This window comes from Zonotrichia leucophrys, chromosome 14 (assembly GCF_028769735.1).
Source record: "Zonotrichia leucophrys gambelii isolate GWCS_2022_RI chromosome 14, RI_Zleu_2.0, whole genome shotgun sequence".
In the NCBI taxonomy this organism is placed as follows: Eukaryota; Metazoa; Chordata; class Aves; order Passeriformes; family Passerellidae; genus Zonotrichia; species Zonotrichia leucophrys.
In genome coordinates this window covers 4,765,281-4,786,403 of record NC_088184.1, presented here as the reverse complement: position 1 = coordinate 4,786,403, position 21,123 = coordinate 4,765,281, and the positions used below count along the sequence as shown (strand labels likewise).

The following is a 21,123-nucleotide window of genomic DNA, read 5'->3' as shown; positions in this document are numbered from 1 at the left end:
TGGGAATAAAATCAACAATGCCTTCAGCAGCAGGAAGTTGAAGCAAGAAAAAACAAATTATCCACAGGACGCTTAGCAATTGCTTTCCACATAAATTGTGTGAGATGGCAGATTCCTAAATGCCCTGGAAATTTGCATTGCTTGGTTTTAATGCTGCTTTCTGTGACTCCCTGTTGCTGACAGGCCCAGTGGCACAGGCTGGCCTGGGGACAAACCTGGTATCAGGAACAAGAAAGCACCTGGGTATAGTAAATCCCATGAGCTCAGGGCTAGGAGAAGTAGCCAGCCTAGAAATCCTTTCCTCCACAGCCCCCAAAACATCAGCAGCCACCCCATCCTTGCCACATTTCAGTACATAAGGCCAAGCACGTCTTAGATCCTGAGGTGAAGCACAAGGATTTACAGCTCCGTCCCTCTGTCCAGGCTCTTCCACTTTAGTTCCTATTTCCTCACTTCCTTAAATCATTGAAAAAAATTCACTCAGCTGATGGGTCTTTTCAGTTCGTTGTAATTTGATTTTTAAATAACCACCTTGCTGACATATTAACTTGTCTATGGATTGGTTTTTTTTTAATCTTATAAGAACATTACAAAATCAGTTATGTATGGTATTTACTACTGTAAATCAGGAGCGTGTTCTAATTTATGAGAAAGCCCCCTTCCCTCTGACTCCAAAGGAAACATGATTGACCCTGACACAGTTATGTGCTCCAGAGGGGAGACAGTCTGTCATGTTCAATCATTTCTTGATCAAATCCAAAATGGCAAGTTAATTGTTTAATTAAGGGAACAAGGCCCTTAGAAACTTTCATGTTCTACATAATTTTATAATGGGTCTACGTAAATAAAATAAATAAGATCTGATGGAATTGAGAGAAATTTCATAAGAAAAAACAGTGCTAAATATCTGTGTTACTAACAAAAAGCTATCAACAGCTAACCTCCAGTGACTAAGCCCAAGAAAATAACTTCATTTTTAAAATATTTTGGAATTTGCTTGAAAAACAACTAGCACATTTGAACACAGTTGTAGCACACTCAAGTTATATCATGTTTCAGACAACAATGAACCACAAAACCAGAAATCCATCTTCACTTTGAGGCAAAACTGAAAAAAAACCCCAGGACCAACAAAAATAAAATAAATTTGCAGGAGATTGTGCAGGAGATTGGTAGCAATGTTACAACATTTAGTGTCTTTTGCATCTTAGGGGATTTTTGCCATCAAAATTGCTGTTGCCTGTATGGAGAGGTCACTTTTCACAGACAATGAAAGTTCACTTTTATAATGCAAAGCTCTGCATTGGGAACTCTGCACCAGCTCCTCAACCATGCACTGATTTATTTATCTGTGAATGGGCCCCCACACGTGATAAACCCCATTATTTATAAGGCAATGTGAAAAGCACTGGTTCTTTTTGATATATAATTCACTGGGAACAGCATACCTGTGCTTCTCATTAGTGGGATTTCTTCCAGCATTCTGTGTTCTGAGGAGTTTTCCCTCTCTCTCCCAAAACCCTGCCATGATTTTTTTCTCTTTCTTTAGCTTAAACTATCATGATTTCACTGAAACTCAAAACTAACTTCATCATGAACGTCTCAACAACCACGGTTTTCAATTCTGACCACAGCATGGCTAAAACATTTCTACAACTCTGGCATCTCGACACATTTCAGGTTTCCAGTGATGTTTCCATATACTCAGTATTCGGTAACAAATTCAGCCAGGGCAAAGCTGACTTTTCAGGCCGATTTAAGCTTCTACATTTCACATCATCTGTGAAACTTCTGTTAATGGGTGTTAAACAAGAACTGTTTAAGATCCCAATTGTTAAAAGTGGTCTGAGACAGCCCATAAGTCACAGCCATGGATTGGAGGAGACAGAGCAGCCACAGAAATGCTGGTACTGGGGCCCCACTTTCTGTGTGCGTTGGGTTTAAATTCATTGAAGCCATATCTACATCCAATAGCTCTATAAAACAAAGAGGATTATTTTTATTTTTTAAAGCAAGGTATGGGATGCTTTTTGCTTGTTTTAGATTGACAATTTTAGGAGAGGGAGGAGGAAAAGAATAATGGGAAATTAAAGAGAAAGGAAAGGAAAAACACAGAAGAAAATTTTAAAAACCAAAATAAACCAGGAAAGAAAAAGAAGAAGATAGAAATCAAGGAGAAAGATTTTAAAAAAGGGAGACAGGTACAGGAGTGAATTACCAAGCCCCAGAGATGATAGGAGAGTCAGCTGTCAGCTCAGGAATAACAAAGGGCACACAGAACATTATTTCCCCCCCTATTTTACTTTTTAGTAGAATCTGAATTGTAAGATTCACTCAAGAACTTAAGCATTGCATAATGGGCCCCCCTAAACTTCTCTAGGGGAAGCTGTGTGCTTTCCAAAACAATAACAGTTAAATTTTCACTCTCTTACATTATTTTCAATGTGATATATAAGTTTCTTGTCTTCTTATCTTAATTATGTGTGAGAAAGTCTCTAAACTTTTAGCATAACTCAGTTTTATGAAGAGAGAACTTGAAAAAGGCAAACCATAAATAGTTTTAAATTCACAAAGAAATAAGTTGAACAAACTTTGCCACACAGATATACCTAAATTCTCTTTTTTCTATGTCACTCAGCTTAAAAATACATGACTAAAATGCCCCTGTTGTAAAGGGGCCAGATGGGGTGAGAAAGCAGCAGGAGCACAGAGTGTGCTCTGCCAGTCCTGGCTCACACAGTGCAGAGGGAAATGAAATAATCCTGCCTGGATTCATCAGCATTTAATCAAAACCCTCCTTTCCCCTCCCATCAATTAAAAGATTTGCAGAAAGCAGCAGAGAGGAAAAGGTAATAAGTCGAAAAGTGATGAGGGAACAGGAGGGTCACATCAATAAAGACACATTTTTGTAGCAATTGTCTTTGCTCCAGAATGAACAGAGAAGCACAAAGAATCTGCTTTCTCCAGCCATGCTGAGGAGCTGTGTTAAATCTCTGATGAGACAAAGATTTTCTTTAAACTTTTATAGGAATGAGAAGGTCTTCACTAATGAGAGTTTAAGGGAATTTCTTAAATCTAAAGTGAAGGATACCAGGAGTTGAACATAACCTGAGGGTTTTCCTGTGCATGTTCGCTAATATTACAAAGAGCTTTCAGAAAACCCTCTGAAGATCCTGTTTCCTGCAGGAAGAAAAAGAAGCAGGGCAGACAGGCTTCAGGGAGCTGAAAAGGAAAGAATATGGCAGTAAAGGTACACACACAGGGTGTTGTTAGAGGAGGGAGAGCCATCCAAATGCCACGGTATTATTCTGGCATCTGGGAGGTAATTTGAAATGATTAAAAACATTCTGTCCTCACCCCTTCCTACAACAAACTGCTCAAGCTCACAGAACCAGTGCATCCTGAACAGAAATACTGTGCTTTGACTGGGATAGTAGCTCCACTCATGGATAGTGCTTGTGAAAACCTAGAAACGTTCATTTCACAACCAAAAACCGAACCCAGGCCTTTTGGGATAATGCCCAAGGAAGAGCTGCGGAAGAACACAAGAGGGTTTTTCTTCCAGGATGCCAAAGTCTTCTGTGCTATTGCAATGAAGAAGAGTAAGACAAACCCCATTCACACCTAGATGGCAAGTGAGCCATTTGACACTGCTGCCTGAAAATGTCCCCGTGGTGATAGGGAGCTTAAAAACCAAAACACCATTAGGTCATTTAAAAGGTGTAACTTTCCCTCCCCTTTTTGATGGGCATGTCTCTAAATACAGCAGACCTGCACCGTGCTGATCCTGCTGGGTCTCCCCTGTTGCAGGGGTAATTGCTGCATGTCAGAACATGAGAAGTTTAAGTTGCACCTACTCCATGACCTATTGCCGAGGGGAAGAAAAATAAAATAAAAGAAACCCCAAAAGCCCCGACAACTACACCAGATGTGCCTGCCTTTATTGTATTCAATGGAAGCACTGTTTTCTAAATAGCATATTGCTCTAAAGCACAGGCAGAGGGGAAGATTTAACCTTTGTGTAAATGGAGAGCAGTCAAGGGCAATAAAAGCTCCCGTCAGGTACGAGAGGCTTATCGATGCTGACAGGGGGAGGAATGAGGAGTCGGAGCCCTTGCTCCTGAGCACGAGGTGTCAGCCTCACTGAGACCTTTACAAAGCTCTGCCCTGCTTCTGCTTCATTACAGAAAACTCCTTTCATGCTGCAAGACCTGCCAGGGAAGGGAGCCACCTTTCCAAATCCTGAGGAAGGCAGTAGTTCACCCTTCCAAAACAAGGAGGCTGGAGTAGGAAATGCTGCTGTGCCAGTTGCCAACCAGGGCAGCAGTCAGAAGTTTTCTTTGGAAGACAAGGCACTCACGGAGCAGCTTTTGGGGCCTGCAGAGAGCCACAATTCCCCAGCTGTACTTTCTGCTTTATTCCCATTGTAACCTTGTGATCATCTGAGCTTTAAAGTTCCCGCACTGAACTTAAATGTGTTTCTTTAAGGACAGTTATGAAGCTTTCAGGACCAACTGGTCACAGCAGCCCTTCGGATGCTTGATTTCTGGTAGCTGTTCATTCACCGGGCTGTCATTTGGTTCTCTTCATGCCAGTTTTCTACCTCTGTGAGGATTTCTTGCCTCTCTTCTGTGCCCTATGGTCCATCTGCTCCAATGTATGGGAGCGTCCCTGGGGCAGTACACAACAAGGATGGGCCATGGGCACAGAAGAGAGGCTAGAAATCCTCACAGAGGTAGAAAACTGGCATGAAGAGAACCAAATGACAGCCCGGTGAATGAACAGCTACCAGAAATCAAGCATCCGAAGGGCTGCTGTGACCAGTTGGTCCTGAAAGCTTCATAACTGTCCTTAAAGAAACACATTTAAGTTCAGTGCGGGAACTTTAAAGCTCAGATGATCACAAGGTTACAATGGGAATAAAGCAGAAAGTACAGCTGGGGAATTGTGTGGCAAGTGGGAGAGAGACAGAAAAACTTTCAACATCGTGAACTTATTTAAAAAGCCACCCAAATCCCCAATAATAACTTTTTAAACATTGACAGAAATCCTGGGGCATCTAAAATTATTTATCCTTAAAAAAGGAGTAAAGGGGTCACAAAGGCAAACAGCTGGCACATCCTGCCTGGGACACTGCAGCAGCTGAAGGGAGCACAGGAGCAATGGTGGATGTGCAACTGGATTATCTAGGGGCTTTCTGAGGCCAGGATTTCTTCCTTCATCACTGGCTCTTTTCCTTCATTTGGCCTCAGCTTTCTTAAGCCTCAAGTCAGTGGCTGACACAAGGTTAACTTATGAAAATAATCCTGTCCCCAGTGCTTTGCTTCCACACAGACACTCAGTTCTAGACCCTCCTTAGCATCTACAGTGCAGCTGTGCTACTTATCCTGAATCACATTTAAAGTTCTCTGTTTCCTCCCAACAAGAACTCAGCTTTCTTGTCAGAAAATACAGGAATAAAATTTTGTTCAATATTCAAAGAGCAGCACAAGTGTTGTAGGTTAAAAAAAATATTAAATACTTGGAATAATATTAGTTGCTGGGAGGATTGTGTTTGTGGACTGTTTGTTATTATCTTACATGAATTGCAGGAAGCTGCTCCAGTGGATATTTGTACTTGTGCAATCTTATTTGTTCTGTATACAGTGGCTCTTACAATGTGGGCATTTGTGCAGCCTTTGTATTTTACATGACTTCCCAAGAGGGGAAGCAGTAGTGAAACCAATAAAGCAGGCAATAAAGCAGTATTAATAATGTATGCAGAGCTATAGATGTCTATTTATATGATACAATATTAAAGTGTAAACGCTTTTTGTTTTTTAAGATGAACATGAATGACCAAACCAATGTTCTTAGTTTGTTTTTTTTAACCAACAAAGACATCACCACACTGCTGCATGTTAAGGAACTCTCTATACACACACAAAAGCCCTCAGAGTTGTACTACTTGGTATCTAATTATAATATTGGTAAAAACATTTTAAACACAGGAAATACAGACATTAATGTGCTTATTGGTTAGGAAGATTAACTGATTATATTAGTTCAGTGATTTTTTAAAAAATCACTGAAATATGCTGATCTTTGTAAAATTCAATTCTAACTATCAAGATTTGTAAGAACTTGAGGTTTTATTACTTCGATATTTCTCATCTAAGTGATTATGCTGACCCTGAACAGCAAACAGTAAAATCTATCATTTCTTCATTTGAAACTGCAGCAGAAATGGTCTTGCTTACACCTTAGGCAAATATAATTTTAGGGGGTTTTTTGGGTGACAAACATCAGTAAAACCTATTTTTGAGGTTCTTGTTCACAGCACCTGAGTGCTTTTAGGTCTTTAGAGTGGCTTGAAGTGACACCTTTTATTCCCACTTTACTGAGGTGGTTTGTGACTCACTTCTAAACAAGGAGGAGGTGGTGGGGCCACTGCCAAGGAAGACATCAGATTTCACTCCAGAACTTAAAAATTTCATCTTGCTGAGAGCATCTTTGGCATCATATTTTGCTAACTGCTAGATCTGAAATATCATTACTAATGGACATAATAAGTACTTTAATTGTAAAGCAGTAGGTATCATTGTTACCATTTATTATTCAACCCAAGGTATTCCCAAATATTTTAGCAAGCCTCAGATGCCCCAATTTTTTTAACTCAAAGACAGAAAGAAATAGAACAAGCAAAGCTTTCTTTTCTTCTGCTGTGACAAGACTACAAAGTAGTTTCCTCCTCTGCTGGGGCTTTGGTGTGTATGAAGAGAGACCAGAGGTATTTCTGTTTGATCAAGTGCTTAATATCATAATAGGATGTCAGTTTCCCTTTTTACAATTTTTATGCAGGTGACAACTGTGTACCCAGATCAGCAGCGTAGAAATCAAATTAAACTTAATTCTTTAAGTTTACCTGCATGCCTGCAAGCTCTCCTGGAACTGGAAGCTGCTCTGGCTCTGCTCTGTGTCCAGCCAGCCTGAAGGACAGGGCTCCCAACCCCACCATGTCCATGTCACCACACAAATGTCTCTACAGCTGATTTCTCACCAGCACTTTTATAAAGTGTTACTTCCCCATTTATTTCAAACCAAGTTCTCAGTGTGCACTGGGGACAGAATGAATAAGAATGTTTTACTGTCATTGCCATACTTTCTGAAAAATCTCTTTGCCAGGAGTTCTTCTCCTGGGAAGCTGAGAAGGTTCAGGGAAAAATGAAAACAATAATCATCTGATTCTCTTCTCCTGTGTTTTGCTGCTTTGGAATGTGGTTTGGACATTGTTTACCAACTGGCCATTGTTTGATTGGTTTCATGTGAATTGTTTTGACTTAATGACCAATCATGGTCCAGCTGCATCAGGACTCTGGTGAGAGTCACAAGTTTTTAATTAGTATCTTGTTAAACCTTCTGTAAGTATCCTTTCTCTATTTTTTAGTATAGTTTTAGTATTATATTTTACAATAATATAATAAAGCAATAAATTAGCCTTCTAAGAACATGGAATCAGATTCATCATTTCCTTCCTGCCATGGGGGACCCTGAAAACACCAAATTTTACCCTTGTAATTCATGTCCTAGCATACACCCAGTGTTTTATCTCACACATGCCCAGTGACAAAGGTCTCTGCTGCCCCTCACCTGGAAGGAGGACACCTTTGCTCTCTGCTGCACCAGGAGCTGTTCAGTGCTTGCCAATGCTGGGAACTCCACCAGAGCTCAACACTGAAAGTAAGATTTCTGCACTTTGTGTCTTTAGAACCTCCTGAGCAAGCCAAGGCCACCTTGTCCTCCAATCACCCCTATTTCCCACCACTGCCTCAGTTCTCTTCTGCACTCTTCCCTCACTCACTGCAAAGGTTAGAGGGGAGAAGCTTTATGGGCTGCTGTCACACAGGAGAGCTGGGAAGTTTGCAGGTACAAAGGAAATGCAGGATTTCAAAGTGACTGTGATTTAAAATATATTCTTCAAAAAAAGAGAGATATCTGTCTTGGTCTTTGGGAATGACAGAGCACAATTTTCTTATTTTTGCAGAGAGGACTGCACACATCAAGGGAGAGCAATGCCCACCTGAGAATTTTTGTATAGACACATCTTGGAAGAAGCAGCTTCTGGCATAAATCCTACACATTACCAGGGGACAGACAGGTAGTGCTTCACAGGAGGAGAAAGAAGAGGCAAAAAAGAGTAATAAACAGAAAAAGTCAAGTAGTTAGAGAAGAGAAACAAATCAAGACAGGAACAACAAAACAAAAAACCCAAAAAAAACCCCAAAAAATGGTGGGGAAAAAAAGAGACTGACAAAATAATCTGTCTAATTTTCAGAAAGTTCCTATCTATTTGATGGATGCTTGCAGGACTGCTGAAAATATTTGTAACTCTCTCCAGTGAAAGATAGATCCATGAAGAATTAGATATTCATGTTGGATGAAGAGAAAGGTTTTCAAGCTCTCTAGGGCTCAGCACTGTGACAGGCAGAGTGAGGTTGAGTAACTGCTCAGTCCTACAACACCACAGTATCTTCAATTTAACAGAAACTTTATATCCAGGAAAGGCACTGAAAACGTACTGGGGTTTAGCAATATCAGGATTAAAATGCATTCTGATAATTAAAAGTGAACCAGGATCCAAGGAAAGAACAAAAAACATTTATGCTATTTCACCCATCCTAACCAAGATGATATAATTTGAACTTTATGGCTTTCATTAGAACAGAGGAGTGTAAATAAATGTGACAAGGTGACAGCTACAACACGAGATGCATCAGAATTTTGAAGGAAACTCTTAGTAAATATAAAAGAAGCTGCAACAGAGAAGTAAAGTCTAAGCTGTTTGACCTACAGAAAAAAACAATCAGCAGGAACCTGAGGCTCTCCCATTTCTGGCTGTTTATCTTTGTACAAATCACACATTGCTCTGGGCTCTTACTTCCCTCCTAACCTTTGTCACTCTTGTCAAATTGGCCTGTAAAGATCTCCAGGCCCAGGCTTGTTTCTTACTATGCTGGACCAAGCACAGCCTCCATCAGGCCTGGTGGGCAGCCTGGTACAGAAATACAGAATACAGAAACATTGATAAATAACCTGTTGGATGTATCTGAGAACATAAAAATGTCCATACGGGGTCAGACCAAAACCCAGTGCAGAGTTCAGTGACCTCCCTGTTGCTGAGGAATGGTCCACAAAAAGGTGTAAGCACAGGGCTATGTCCTTAAATACTCTCTCCCCAACTCAGCTTTGTCACTCTGAGTTTTTTAGCCAGCAGCAGTGTAGTGGTGCCTTTGTTTGGATGCTGCAGTGTCCATTTGCAACATTCCAGCAGGAATTCAGGGCCCTCCTGCAGGTGGGGAGTTAACTGATAAAAACTGTTCCTTCCTAAGGATGCAAGAAGCAGCAGAGTTTGTTTCCTGAGGAGATTACACAACGACTGGTAAATGGAGCCAGTGAATCTGTGGGGAGAAGTTTCTTCCATGATCTGGGAGTGATGTGGAATTGCTAAAAAACTCCAGAGCCCTGAAGGGGTATTGCCTATTGCTTTTCTATTAGGAGCTCTGTGTCAGGGCTGATGACTTCCTGGTAACCCAGACTCACATATAAACTACTTTTTTTTGCTACTTTATGTCTTCCCTATAATCCTTTCATTCCGAATAAATAGGATTTTGCTTTATGGAAGCTGGTTAACCTTATGCTGAACTAAAAATCAGACTTGCAGTTAATTACCAGGATCTGCAGTCTAAAGCCCTCCAATCTGAGCATTTTATACAGAGAAGCACAAAAATTGAAGCACAAAGAAATGACTTAGGCCAAAACAGAAAATCTAATCAGACTTTGGCAGAGTTCAAAACAACATTAAATCTCTTATTGTAATTGCAAAACATATTCCAGCAAAAACTGATCATCAAATAGCAATAGGAAATAGCAAAGGTATTAAGAACTAGATAAACAGTACAGCATTTGAGATGCTCTATTTCAAAACTTCATCAAATCATTAACATACCTGGTAATAGACTACCAATTATTTCTTCTTTATAGGCCAAATATATACCAATACAGAGTAGAAAGAACCTCTTAGTTAAGAAATGGGGACATAAAAGTGTCTGAGAAACATACACAGTACATCTTGAATGAATAACAAAAGCTGCTATTGGAGTGCATGGTGACACCACGCAGAAAGGAACTGCTGTTTTCCCAAACATCAGAAAAACAAAACCCTTTCTCCTCTCACTGCCATCATTTTAATTCTATACTGACCACCTTGACTAGACTGATAAAATAATATTCAAACACTTAGCCAGTTGCTCTTACATGGCTGTGTTTTGTCCAAGCTGATTGTACCCCAGAAGTTTGGATTCATGTCTGGTCAGTCCTTTGCTGCTTTTGAGAGCAGTTATTTATTTATTCATTCTATTCCACATAGCACCCCTCCTTGGTAAACTGTGCCAGCATAGACAGCTGACCCAGAGACAGAATACCTAGACATAACACACTATTTCTTCACTTGGAGATGTTCCAGAATTTCCAGGGAAACACTGGAATCCTTTGAGATATTGTTATAAGTGTAGTGTGAAACACTACATTATATGTACTTCTCCATTTTATGCCACGTTAGCCTGCACATGAGTTAAAACTGCACAAATGGGGGTCTGAAGTGCCACAGAAAACTTCAAAATTTACTGGACAAAGACCTCAAACTCTTAGAACATTGTTACTCACATCAGCTTTACCTACATTTTCCAGGCTTTGGTTCTGCAAAGAGTTTTCAGGTCAAAACACACACTCAGGTAACTCAGGTGCTTCAGCCTCCTTTCAGTCTCAACAGGTGAGTCCCAAAAAGATGTTCGGACTTAGATTGCCAGGCACAGTGGTTCTTCACTTACACTGGCACTGCTTGGACTCTCCCCTTCTCTGAGGGACCCTGCAGTGTCTCTGTTCCACACCCTGGATCAGCACTTCAGTCTCAACCTCTTGGGGGAAAAGAGCTATGAGGTAAACAGCCAAGACTTGCATGGCTGGAGGAACAGAGTCTCCAGAGTCCACATCTCCACATGAACTGCTCACTGAAACCAATTTGAATTCTCTTTAACTGATTTAGCACCATGCCCTTTGCAGAGCAGCCAAGGAGGAGCAGTGCCAGCTGTTGATTAAGTGTCAGCTCAACCCACTCCCCCCAGTCACCTGTGAAAACCAACAGCCCCTTGCCAAGAAAAAGGGGGGAAAGCAACCTCTGCTCAAGCTAAGGAAATGAATGAGAGAAAAATCTGGCTCTGAAAAATATCCATGTCAGAAAGCATTGAGCAGAGCAACCAACAAAACTTTCCTGCCAGACTAATTGGGACAATGAGAAAAAAAAAGTTACAGGTGTGGGTTGGTTGAAACTCCTAGGACAAATGATAAATAGTTCTTTGTGACTCTGAAAGAAGCTTCTAGTTTGCAATCTCGTGCTAGTCTGTGGGTTTTACTGATAAAAAGAGGTTAAAGCCTTTACACCAGTAATTTCTAAACAGGCCAATAGAGCAATCTGTTTGCAGGGCTCCTCCTCCTGGCCTCTGCCTCAGCACACAAGGCATTTTAAAAGTGACCTGACAACAGTCTTCTCTAAAGTGTTACAACTCAGGATCTGCCACGGTTTGAAAAGGCCCCAAAGTCTTCCCTGTGATATACTACAGCAGTTTAACATCCTCTTCCCTCTGTTGAGCTATCAGTGCCATCTGAGGCACAAATTCTGTAAAACAGGGTGGCAGAAACCACAATCCTGAACACATAGCAAATAGATGGTGTTCTTGGGAACATCTTAATCATTTTTCTCCCTCCGGTTCCATGGGTTTTCTGGTTTTGCTCCCCTCAGCAACTTTTCAGTGCAGGGGGGCACTGAACATGACCTTACAGAATTAGCTACCTGCACAATTCCAATATAAACTGTTCTCTCTGTGGAATGATCAAAGACACTTTCTTTTTCATCAAAACTGAACATGTTAACTAAACCACCATGACAAACCCCGTGCTATTGCAGTCAAATCTAAATGGCTGTTCAGTGATGCACAACAACCTCTTCTTTTAAATCCCAGCCTGCTTTGGCTCCCTAACACAACCAGTTACAATTGGATTTTTCATTCTTGCCACATCCCTTCCAGCCACCTGCAGCCAGAGCATGGATTCCTTATCCAATCAGTTTGTGCTCTGTACCTGCCAGTGTGGAGATGATCTGAAGTAAATAGATGGCAGAATCTGCCTGATTCCTGTCCTGGGGAAGCCTTAGGGAACGTTTCAAGCACTTAAGGATGGCAATAAAGAGCTGCCTTTGAAAGTAGATAGAAATAAAACATAAGTAAGGACTATTTGTGGCCTGATTTTAATCATTAGTGGCCCAGATTTTCTGACTCTGCACTTCAGTTCCTTGACCTCAGTTACAACTTGTCAGCACTTCAGAATCAGAATCAAACTTGCTAATGTTACAAAACTATCCCAAAATTTAGCCCAGCAGTGGTCCTTATTGGAAGCTCAACATTGGATTAACCAGATTTGCAGGAAGTAGAGCAAAGTGAAAATATGGCAGATGCAATTCTAGCATAGCATGTGTCCATGATGTGGCTTGAGTGACTCACTCTGGGTAAAATGGGAACTACCTTTATTTATCTTGAACCCAAACAAAGTCATTTTTGGAAATGCCCATCTGTTATAACACAGTCTGGTTTTTTTCCAGGGCTGTTCAAATTCCTCCAACATTTTCAATACCCAAGAAAAGAATGTTTTTTATATAGTTGACTAAATTTGCAATCTCTTCCTTTCCTTATGCCTGGGCATATATTATCAATATCTATACATAGTGGGGATTTACAACCCTAATTTAGCATTGCTCAGTTTTCAGAGAACACTGAATAACAAAGGACTATCGGACAATACTGGGTGGTGCTGGATAGTATTACTCAACTTCGTAATTATCTTATCTCTACTTGCACAGACATAGTTTCAATCAGAAAAAACCTCAGTGATTTCCACTCCTACTGCAGATAACGTGGGCCAACAGATCACTTAATCTATGCCTGTTTCTCCACAGAGATGATAACAGAAATTCAAACTTCCCTGGGACGTTCCTGCATCAGGCTCATCTCATTGCTGCACCATTCCACCTCAAACCAGGTTTCCTCAAGGCCAGAAGTTACAACTCAGAGTAGATGTGGCTCCTATCTAATTATATATTTTTGTATTCACGTCTCCATAGACATTGAATCAGTCAGAGTTTGGTTTTCTCATTGTGGCTTTAGAAGGACTAGAAATCACTGTGAAAGCCTTTTCAGTGCTGTTATGCAGCCCTGAGCAGAAGGACTTGGGGGTGTTTGCTGATGAGGAGCTCAGCACAGGCACTGCCAGCCCAGAGCTCCTCTGTGTGCTGCACCAGAGGAGGGCGGGGATTCTCCCTGTGCTCACACCCACCAGGAGCATCCAGACCCCAACACCAAGGTGTGGAGCTGCTGCAGGGAGTCCTGAGGAGCCCGAGAGCCGCCCCAAGGGCTGGAGCCAGGCTGGGAGAGCTGGGGGTGCTCATTTGGACAAGGGAAGGCTCCAGGGAGAGCTCATAGCCCCTTCCCATGATTAAAAGGGCTATAGGAGAGCCGGAGAGGGACTGCTCGTGTAGTTAAGGGGGAATGGCTTTAAACTGAAAGGTGGGTTTAGATCAGATGCTGGGAAGAAATTCCTCCCTGTGACTGTGGGCAGCCCTGGCACAGGGTGCCCAGAGCAGCTGAGGCTGCCCCTGGATCCCTGGCAGTGCCCAAGGCCAGGCTGGGCAGGGCTGGGAGCACCCTGGGACAGTGGGAGGTGTCCCTGCCATGGCAGGGGGGTTAAAATGAGGTTGGCTTTAAGGTGCCTCCCAACACAAACCATTCCATGGTAAGAGATTTTTGTGCTTCTCCATAGCACCATGGGGGGAACACAAAGGCAGAAGGACACACAGGTGAGCTCTCAACACTCATTGCCCACATTCAGCTCTTCACTGCTAATTTAGGCTTCCGATATTTCACAATTTACTTGCCATTTAAAGTTGCCTTCCTACCAGCCAGAGAGGAGCAAAGCTTTCCCTTTTTGCAAGGGGAAAAAAATCCAAAACCCAACAACCAAACAAGCAAAGAAAGCAGCCACAAACCCCTCTCCAGCCCCAAGCAAACAAATTCAGCTCCATCAAAGAATCTTTTGGACACAGTTCTGTTCAGCAGCAAAATGAAATTACCCACAATTACTTTGCCAAGGCTGTGACATATGTCAACTGCAAGCATTGCTACAGTAGCATATACTTAATTTAAATCCTTTACAGAGCATTTTCAGCTCTAATCATGCTTCTCTCACACTATTTAAATTTATTTTAAAAAAAAGAAAAACAAAGAACCCTGTAACACATATTCCCTAATGCACATTTGCAAGCAAAGCATCTATGGTCTCAAATCCAGCATGACTCACGTTACAGAGCAAAAAGAGTAAGATGATTAAATAGACTGGCTCACCCAGCTTGTTTTTACACATCAATAAATAACCTCAACACAGCAGAAATAGAGATGTGGTTTTCTGTTTGGAGGTAATTCAAACACTGGCTCTTCTTCAGACCTTCCACACTATGTAAAATAGAGCTGGGCAAATAATTCATTATGAATTATTCATTCAATTAATTTAATTTCTCCTGCTCACTAATTAACTATCTTGACTTTTTTGAATGTTTTCATTATCTGAAAATTATTTACTCAACAGTTTCTATGAATAACTCCTTGCCTCTAGATTGTTCACAAGCAGATTACTGCAAGAAATCAAAATTGTAAATTCAAGCTGTGCTGAATAGTTTTAATTAGATATGCAAGTCACATGGAATGTTTCTGGTTCCTTATTGGATATATGTAGAGAAAAAAAAAGAAAAAAAAAAACCACAAGAAACCCCACAAGCAACACCACAGATTTCTCCTGCAAACAAACCCCATGCATGAGAAAAAAATTGACATGAAAATTTTTGAACATATAAATTTTATAGCAGAGAACGATTTTATCTTACCCTTTGAAAAGAAAAAAAAAAACAAACCAGTCAACTAAACACTTGAATTCAGAAAAGTGAAACACACCTTCCATGTATCTCATCTTTAACCAGTCCAGCTTCCTCCGCAAGTCTGGGTCCTGTTCCAGGCTGAAGCCTCCACTGCACTTCCCCACCCCAGCAAGGCAGGCTGCAGTGCCCCCAGTATCACTGGGGTGAAGGAGATGTCCCAAGTCTCCTCTTTATTCCCACCAAGGACAAGGTCACCTCATGGCCAATTTAGCTGGCTCTAGAGAAGCTCTTACAAAGGCTGTGTAGCTCTATTTCTGCTTTTCAGAGGAAGTTTAGACAGTCATGGGACAAACAAAGAGACCATGTGGACTAACTCTTGTCTTGTGATTCAAATGCTACCTCAGCACTGGGCTCTGATCTTACAGCAGAGCCAGGCTGTGCCTTGGACCCCCAGCTACAGACACAGGCATTAAACCATGCCCTTACTTGTTTATGCAATTTTAAGAAGCACAGAAGGGAATGACGGAATAGAGAACAAACGCAAGCGAGCAGAACATTGTCAAGAGCAGCAAACATGGCTGGGGAACCATCTACATACACAGACACAAGAAGTATAAAAAGCTTTTCAGCACAGTAAAAGAAAATCTTCCCTGCATCATCTAATAATAACACACACAAAAAAATCCTGCCAAAAACCCAAGCCTACCTTGGAGACATCTTCTTCCTACAGCTGCTGCTGCTTGTAAATGGGAGCTCACTGCCCCTTGCTCCATGGAGAGAGGAAAAGGAGAAGCAAAGATGGCCAATAATCATCTCTCAGAGCACAGAGTGTTCCAGAAAGAGACAGAGGGACAGCAGGTCCAACAGCCACCAGCCTTTGCCTGCTCTGCCCGAGGGCACTCAGCAGCTGCAGGTAGTTACAGCAATGGGCAATTCTCTTGCCAATTAACAGCCACCCATTATATCTGCTTCCCACACCTGAGGCAGAGGCATTGTGTTGAGGACCCTCACCAGGTGCCAGCAATCAACCCTGATGGAGCTCATGTGACACAGGTGCTGTCAGTTGCTTAAAATTAGAGTTCAAAGTGGGGTGATAATTAACAAAGCATGGATTTTCATAAGAAACATGCCCAATTTGGATGCATTCACCCCCAAGAACAAATTTTTGCCTTATCTACGTGCAGGTGATAAATTATTTTGGTTTAAATCCTGAAGTGTCAGATGACCTTTTCCTTCAGCACAATAAAGACCCTGTACTCACAGCTGAAGACCTTATGAGACACAAGACTATGCCCAGGGTTTGCCAAGTGGAACGCTTAACATGCCTTACAAATAAGATTGTCTTTAAAAAAACATTTTCAGATAATCCATGTTACAAACAGATGAATTATTATTTCTGTTAAAATAATTCCTATCTCTGTCTTTAATCTAATATAGAGTGTTTCTAGCCAACTAAATTCAGTTAAAATTAGTGTCCTACAGTATTGTTATTCACACAACACAGTTTTTCTAGAATACCACACAGACCTGTGTTGACAAAAATCCTTGAAGACTTCCTAAAAAAGACTTCTTTAAGTCTTCCTTAGGACCAAACACCAATTCTGCTCACTAAAACACCCTGAACTCATTTCTCGACTACTGGAATTCCACTTATTAAATCTCCAGCATACGTGTTACAGCAAACAGATGAAACTGTTGGTGACAATGTGCATAATGAAGAGACCCCATTCCTTACAGAGAAGGCTAATTAATCATTAGGTGAGTGCTAGTAAATTTTCTGAATCACCAAGTTTCTGACAGACACGCTGTTAAGCCAGCGAAATGCCCGCAGATGTTACTTGCCCATCAGAGGGGAACATATTCTCTGGAGGGCTCTGAGCATCTTGTCACCATTTATTTTTTATTTCTGAACAAAACAAAAAAATTAGCGAACCCATGTAATGATTAATGTATATATGCAAGCAAATGATAATAGCATGAAGCCTATTAATAATTAAAGCCAGTGCTGGATTTTAAGATACTAAAGTTGAAATGTGAATTGCTTTCCAGCAGCTCTATAGAATGGTACAGTTAATGAATCCATTGCACTGCCTCCCTAATAGCTTCAGCATAACTTAATTCAGAGAAAACAATCCTGAATTTTCACAGCAGGAGTCTCAGTTTTACTTTACTTTCTCCCTATGCCTTTTAGTACTTCACTGGAGCAGTCTCCCCACGAAGGCTCCATCACCAGGTTCAGTAACCTGTGTCATTGTCCCCCACTGGATACAAAAGCCAGAGCCTTGGAACAGCTCTGTGTTTGCCAAGAGCCCCCCACTGCTCCCACAGGCCGCTGGCCAGGATGTGGCCAAATGTGCCACAAACCCAACGGCAAAATCAGAGCAACACCAGACAGCCTTTGTGGTACACTGTCACAGACATCTCTTATGAAAAATCCTTTCCTCAGGATTTTTCCTCCTGAGAAACTGAGAGGCCTCAGGAACAAAATGTAAACAATGATGATCTGCTCCTGTGGAATGCAGCAGGTAGATCTGGATTGGTTTTATGTGGTTGTTTCTAATTAATGGCCAATCACAGTCAGCTGGCTCAGACACAGAGCCCAAGCCATAAACCTTTATCATCATTCTTTGCTATTCTATTCTTAGCTAGCCTTCTGATGAAACCCTTTCTTCTATTATTTTAGTATAGTTTTAATGTAATATATATAATAAAATAATAAATCAAGCCTTCTGAAACATGGAGTCAGATCTTTGTCTCTTCCCTCATCCTAAGACCCCTGTGAACACGGTCACAGTACACCAGAAAGGTGGGACAGGTTTCTGCAGGATTAGGACAGGGTACTTCTCAAGGACACCTTAAATCTGCAGTTTGTTTTAAATCATCCTTCTCCTTCACAGATATTATAAGAAAGGTCTCAGAAAAACATAATGAGTATTTTTTTAAGTATTTCTGTAATGTCAGGGATATTTTTCAGGTGCAGACTTCCAAGCAGGGCCTCAGCAGGACTCAAGTTTGAAACCTCTCTTCCTCACTAAACGTTTTGCTTTCAACTGTCTTGAAGTTTTTCCCCCCCTGCTATTACAAAAGAAGCTGGCATATATGAAAACGACCATTTCTTTTATTCCTCCCCCTCCCTCCCCAGGTATTAATTACATTATAGTTCATTAGCCCAGCTCATTAAGACCACAGTACAGGTAGGAAATAGGTAATTGGCTGGGTACAATTATTACATTAATTTAATTAGCTGTTTTGTGCTTTTATCAAAAAGGTGACCTCTGTGGAGTCTGGAATAGGTTTTCCTTCTTTGCTGCTCGCTGGGTTGCAGCCTTGGGTCTGTGATTACCTGGGAGGATGAAAAGCAACATTCAAATTGCTTTTGTTGGGGTACAGACTGAAGGGAAGAGGCAGCTGCATCCAGACACTGCTGTACAGGAGTGCTGCATTTGGATGTGACTCAGACACCACTACTGCTTTATTGTGTCCAGGCAAAGCACAAGCCTGGATGTGGGAAAAGTGGGATTGTAGTGCTCAAGACAGGCCAGATCCCTTCAGAGTCTGTCACAGACATCTTTTATAAAAAATCTTTTCCTTAGGATTTTTCCTCCTGAGAAGCTGAAAGGCCTCAGGAACAAAATGTAAACAATGGTTATCTGCTGCTGTGGAATGCAACAGGTGCATCTGTGATTGGTCTCTCTGCGTTTGTTTCTAATTAATGGCCAATCACAGTCAGCTGGCTCAGACAGAGAGTCTTTGTTATCATTCTTCTTATTCTATTCTTAGCTAGCCTTCTGATGAAAGCTTTTCTTCTATTCTTTTAGTATAGTTTTAATGAAATATATATCATAAAATAACAAATCAAACCTTCTGAAACATGGAGTCAGATCCTCATATCTTCCCTCATCCAAGAACCCCTGTGAACACCGTCACAAGAGTCCATGAAAACCAGAGCAAAAGGGTTAAAACCCACGGAAAATATAGAAAATATTCACACAATGAAAGCCAGAGCAAAAGGGTTAAAACCCATGGAAAATACAGAAAATATTCACACATCTGCACATCAGCACGGGCTGGCTTGGTGACAGTGCCACAGGGAGCACAGCAGGACTTTGACCCCGTGCCACTGTGAATGCCTGCTCAGGGCTCAGCACAGGCTGCCCCCAGCCACTCCTAAAGGAGGTTTTATTTCAATATTGCCTTAATTAAACAACCAGAATGATTTGTTCCCGAGAACACCACACAAATGAACACCGCTGGTGGAAGCAGCTCTAGGGATGCTTTCAATTAAAACAGCAATTGGTGGGGGTGGCAAGGCATGGTCCAGCTCCTAATTAAGTAAATGTGACATCTCCCACTGACTAAGGTGGGAGCTGGACAAAGCCCAGAACAGAGAGGGAGGGGATGCAGCAGCAGGTTCAAGCGAGTTCAAAACAACACTAAGAGGTTTATTTGTCATTGTTATAGGAAAATTGTTTAGTCTACAAAGGAGTTTCCAAAGACTCTTCTATCTAAATAAAACATAGGCTTAGGTAAAAAACAAAGCAAAATCGTAAGTAAAAACCGGGAATTTAAAAAAAAAAATCATCCCTGTGTTCATTTTGAAAAATATTCTCTTCAAAAATAAAATATCTATGATCATTCTGAGGTTTAACATTTTTGTCGTACCACAGACACTCACATCTAAATCTCACATTGCTAAAATCCAGGTTTGTGTACTTACTGCTTCAATATTATGTGACTTCCCAGTGCTGACAAACAGCAGAAATGATACCTGTCTGTTTGTGCAGTCACACAAGGGATGAAGCTGGGATTATAAATTATCTCCAGAGAAATAAGAGGCACAAAACAAAAGCTTGTCAAGTCAACTGGAGCAAATTGGTATTGTGCTGGAACAAACTGGAGACCTAACAAGCAATACAAATGAAATCATGGACAGCTAGAGCAGATCCATAGTTTATCTTCCAGAGTCAGTTAATGTCAATGTCAGTGGAATTTGCACAAGCAACAAACCCTCAACCTCAGCTCTACACTAGCTGACATTTCCTTCCTTTTAAAATTGGCAGTGGAACCTAAATTTAACCTCTGGAGAATATGCCACATGACATCTGTGTTCTTTACATGTTCAGCTTAAGACTTTGAAAGCTAATTTATCCAAGCAGCACCTCAATAAGTGACTCGCCTGGCAACTGCTGAACTCCTGTCACTTGTTGGCTTCTGGCAGCAGAGCCTTTTTCTCCTGAGAACTCATTCTTTAATAATGACCGTCTCAGACCCCTGAGGAAGATACTAATGAGCATTTGAAAATGCCAAAAAAAAAAATCTAACAGCGTTCAGTGATTTTTGAAGAAACAACACCTGTTAAAAGTGATCATTGTACCAATAGATTTTTGCAACAAATTGTGCCAGGCTGTGTTATTAGATTCATATCGAATCTCATGGCCAAAATACAAACACTGAAACAGACGCTTGAAATACTGAAAGCCAAATTAACGATTTCTTACAAAGTGCTGCTTCTGTTACATGCTTAAGAAAACAGCATGTGAGGAGAATTTTGAATCAAATATCCAAAGCAAAACAGCTTCAAAATAATAAAGTCCAGTGACAAAAGTCCCTTCCCAAGCTCCCATGGATCCAGATGTGTGACAGTGTTCACAGGGGTCTGAGGATGAGGGAAGAGACGAGGATCTGACTCTATGTTTCAGAAGGCTTGATTTATTATTTTATGATATATATTACATTAAAACAATACTAAAATAATAGAAGAAAGGGTTTCATCAGAGGCTGGCTAAGAATAGAATAGAAAAGACTGATAACAAAATGCTTCTGTCTCGGACTGAGAGTCCAAGCCAGCTGACTGTGATTGGCCATTAATTACAAACAACCACAGGAGACCAATCACAGATGCACCTGTTGCATTCCACAGCAGCAGATCATCAATGTTTACATTTTGTTCTTGAGGCCTCTCAGCTTCACAGGATAAAGAATCCTCAGGAAAGCATTTTTCCATAAAAGATATCTGCGACACTAATGTAAGTCAGTGGAGCAGGGTATGGAGAAGTGGCTTTTCCAAGTGACCCTGGCCTGTCCCTGCCCTGAGGGGAGGCAGCAGTGACACA

General features: G+C 41.2%; 1 long non-coding RNA gene across 1 annotated transcript in view; it reads right to left on the bottom strand.

Moving 5' to 3' along the window:
- Positions 1–15,876, bottom strand: part of LOC135454331 (uncharacterized) — a 274,211-nt gene extending 258,335 nt beyond the window's left edge. Inside the window, exon 1 of the long non-coding RNA XR_010442082.1 lies at positions 15,717–15,876. This is a non-coding gene — a long non-coding RNA (uncharacterized LOC135454331). The remainder of the gene's footprint in view (positions 1–15,716) is intronic.
- Between the last annotated feature and the right edge of the window lie 5,247 nt (positions 15,877–21,123).